The sequence below is a fragment of the Apaloderma vittatum genome, unplaced genomic scaffold (genome assembly GCF_000703405.1).
Source record: "Apaloderma vittatum isolate BGI_N311 unplaced genomic scaffold, ASM70340v1 scaffold6061, whole genome shotgun sequence".
In the NCBI taxonomy this organism is placed as follows: Eukaryota; Metazoa; Chordata; class Aves; order Trogoniformes; family Trogonidae; genus Apaloderma; species Apaloderma vittatum.
Window position 1 is genome coordinate 68,666 of NW_009699508.1, and position 4,220 is coordinate 72,885.

Consider the following 4,220-nt stretch of genomic DNA (forward strand, 5'->3'; position numbering starts at 1 on the left):
GGATATATTTAGAGACGACTGATGCCTTCATTCTTAATTTGTTTTATTTCCCTTTGCATGACTACACCTAAGTGATTGTCTGCAGTGAATTGTTTCTCTGAAAGATTCCCTGAGTGGCTGCATCTCTACGGAAGATGCAGTTAAAGCACATTCCAAAATGACAGTTCGACGAAAGAGCATAACTATCATTGGTGCATATTGTAACTATTTCAGGAAAATTATCTTGCAGCATATAACTCATGTTATATGCCAGCATTCTGAAAAGGACAAGATAAAAGCTTAACTCCTGAAAAACCATTATTAGCAGCTTCTTTTTGATGTCTCAGAAAAGTTTCAGGCATTCTGGAGTATGACCCAATGGTGAGTAGGTACTACTCACTTTCTTCTAAGGTTTACATACCACAGACTTGCCTAGGCTAGTCTTGCCTCTAAATACAATAGACCAAATCTGACTCTATCTTAATAATAATTTTTAAATCTTCACAAGTCTACATGTCCTTTGTCAAGACTATGACTGACGCCATCACAGCTTTAGGAAGTCTCGCTGCATTTATTGATGCAGTTCGGATCAGTGTAGAGCAGCAATACTCCAACTATCTTGGCAGGAACTGTACTGGATGCTTTACAACTAACAAGTATGGTACCCAAAATAATCATAGTGCATACAAACACTGCATTTTTCTTGTCCAAATATTCTCTTAATGAAGCCAAGGGCTTGAGAAGCACTAAGATTTTGGCTCTATGTCTAAGATCTTTCTTCATGGAGAAACTGTCCTAGTTCTAGTGAACCAATGTGACCACACTGGGACAACACCCACTGTGAACAAGGAAGGGCACTGTCCTTCGTAGTGGAGCTCATCTTGACTTCAACAAAGCAGAGAGGTAGCAGCATGCCAAAACCACCCACATCATTCTGTAGAAAACAACTTATTACAGTTCTGGGAATTTTTCAGTATTGTGGGAGGCTTCCCTTTTATTCACAAGATCTTGAATTCACTATCCCTCTCCTCTGCAACACAATTTCCCTTCTGTTCATTTAATGAAACCACTCATCAGGAATAGTTAATTAAAAATCCATCCTTTGAACTCTCAATTTGGAAAAAGAAAAGAATTCCAAGTAGTTTAGCTCTCTCAGGAAATGAGGCGAGATGAAAGGAGTACGGGCATGATATGGAAATGCATTGATAAAGGACCTGTGGGACAAATGAAGTCATCAGCCCAAAGAGAGAAGAATCAGTGAGCGAACTCCAGAGTGAAGATGATTTTGGCTTAGGTTTGAGACATCTTAAATGCTTCTAATCTGCAGAGGTTATGCATTCAAAGCCAGCTGAAAGCCAGATCTTCTCCTAGGCACTTCTTATCAATAGTCACTTCTGAGAATCCAGTCTTGTTCCACTCTCTTCAGCCTGTGCTTTCTCCTGAGCTTTGATTCTCTCATTTTGAGGCTGCATGTTCCACCTATAAGAATGCAACTGGGTATTATGTACATCATTTCTCAGAAAGCTAACCATTTTTTCCACATACATAAAATAACTTTCAAAGAGATTCTGGTAGTGACTCTATTCACAATAGTCGAATCAAACCTAGAAGCCCAGGATTAATATAACTGACAAAAAAAAAGGAAATAGGTAGACAAATAGGTGTAAAACACTATATAAATTGTAAGAGATGAAATGCTTTCTTAAACTTTGCAAGTAAGAAAGAGAAAAATAAGGCAAAGAGAAGGAGAAACAGAAGGTTGTTAATGGATCTATCACTACAATTTCTGTTAAGAAGATTAAATTTAGCAATATTCTCCTTCTGAAATTACTTCCTTCTCCTGCCAGTAATTTTCAAGGCATATATCCCCAGGTATGGCTTTTTTCTGATTAAAAAAAGTGCTTGCTGACATTGGCCAATCTGTTGGTCAATACATGTATCCTTACTAACTCTCAGTCGTTACCCTCTTCTCCTGAATGGAAGCTGAGTTTCCATCATTCAGCCATTCATTCTGATTCAAAGCAGCCTCAAATCTAAACCAATTTGCCTATGGATACAGAACAAATGGATCTAAAAAGATGTGACCTTCATCTATCAAAACAGCTACCATCTGGAGACCATAAATATTGTGATCCTACCTAGCATAAGCTTCCACACAAGCATGCAAATTGAAGTCAATTTTGGTAACTGGGGTGTAATGATGTTCAACAATGTTTTAGTAAGATTACAGTTAAAATTATAGGTTACAAGCTGGAAAGTGAGCCACCACCTCCATTCACCATCTAAAAAAGAATAAAAGGAAAAATAAAAATTCATGAAAAGTCATTGTATATAATTATTCCTATTTGACTCCCATGTTTGTGAATTCTCAAGGTCTGTGTTCAGTGGCCCCCATTCTTTGTCACAGTGTGTCCCACATGTCCAAGTGTGTTACACCTCCTAACAGTGCCTCCAACTCCTAGATACTGCAAAATAAACATTTGAATTAGCACAGATATTCTCCCAAGGAATGCCATGCCATGAAAACCTTAGGAATTCATCATGCACCCAGCTTCCTGGGAAAGCAAATCGACTCCTTCACATGCAGCTAGGAGGATGACATCAGGCTGCATGTGGTGAGACCTGGGTCATTGCTCTGCATCCTGATTCAGCAGCAAGCCCAGCCTCAGAGGTCCCTGCTCCCCAGCTGCTCTTTCTGCACGTCCCCTCCTGACCCCCATGTCTGGCATGCCTTGCTTCTGCTATCGTGATTGTGGAGCTGAGCTGTAACCTGGATTCCTGAAATGAACAGCCTGAAAATAGCTGTTAATAATAAACTGTTGTATCAACACAGCTGAGGGGTGATGAAGTGCAAGAAGGTAGGTAGGAATTGGCCAGGGGGAAAGCACATCCTCGGCCAGCTTTGCTGATGAAACCTGCGTCTCCCTGATTGCTGCTCTCGGTTACAGCAGGGGTGTTAGTGAAGTAACACTGATGGGATATTAAGATATTAGGAAGCTGGTTCATGGGGACGTTTAAACCTTTTATTGCTGTTGCTGCTGTGATTTTAAATAGTATACCGCTTTCTGCTACACTTTCTTATAGTACAACAGGGAATTCAATGCCAGACCAGCCTGTGAGCTCTGCAGTCCAGTGCCTTGTTGTAAACTTTGGGCAGCAAGACATTTCTAAAGAAATGCTTACAGACCAAAGCTGCAGTAACAAACAAACCTGTAACCTGGGAGGGTTTTTACCAGCTTCAGCGGTCTGAAAGTGGCTTAAGATTATCACAAACACTCTGTTCTTTACAGAAGGGCTCACACCTAGTTTACTCTTTTAAAAGCATGGATTCTAACTGATACAAAGAATACAAATAATCAAAAAAACAGTAACACTGAGGCCAGATGAACTGTGCTGTTTCTTCTAATTTCAGATTTCTAAGCTCAGGTACGGTCTTAATTATTTGCATCCCCATCATTATGCTCTGAGAGCGAAGGCTCTGGATGTGTTTGTACCCACACCTAACACCAAGGCTTAAAGAGCTGGCAGTCCAAACAGACTAGGAGAAGAAATACACTTATCCTTATTTTACAGATAGAGATCTAAGACAGAGAGAAATGAGGGACTTACCTCAGGTCATACAAAGAGTCAATAGCAGGAATTGAACAAAAATTGTCTGAATCATGCCCAGTGCACTAATATCTTGACCTTTATATCAAGGCATTTACACTTCCATAGGCAAGAGTTATATAGATGACTGAGGGAAAGCAGTGTACAGACAATTAATTATGTTTTACCTGCCCTTTCTTTCCTTGTCCCTGGTTACCTCCTGGCCCCACAGCATGAATTCTGAATTCCTGAAAAATGTGCTTCATTCAGGGAATCTATACATAGAAGATAAATAGAAGCTGGAGGAAAAATGCCGAGATGATAGAGTAGATGGAGAAGGTTTTCTATGCTACTAATGTATTTCAATATACTTTTCATCTGAGCTCTGTGCAGCTACTCTGAAGACAAAAAGCCCGAATACGTGGCTTTTTCCTCTAGGTAACAACTACAGACAGTAGGTGCTGAAGAGACAGTATCCCAGATCTTAAAAAATGACTGATAAAAAAAGAGTTTTCTTAAAAATAACAGGAGAATAAAAAGACTGCTTTATTTCTCTCTCTGAGAACTTCCAGACATTCCCCAGTAAGTGCAAAAGACCCCAGGAGACGTTGGCAGTGATAACTGTAATGGTTGAGGGGGCAGTGAGAATTTTT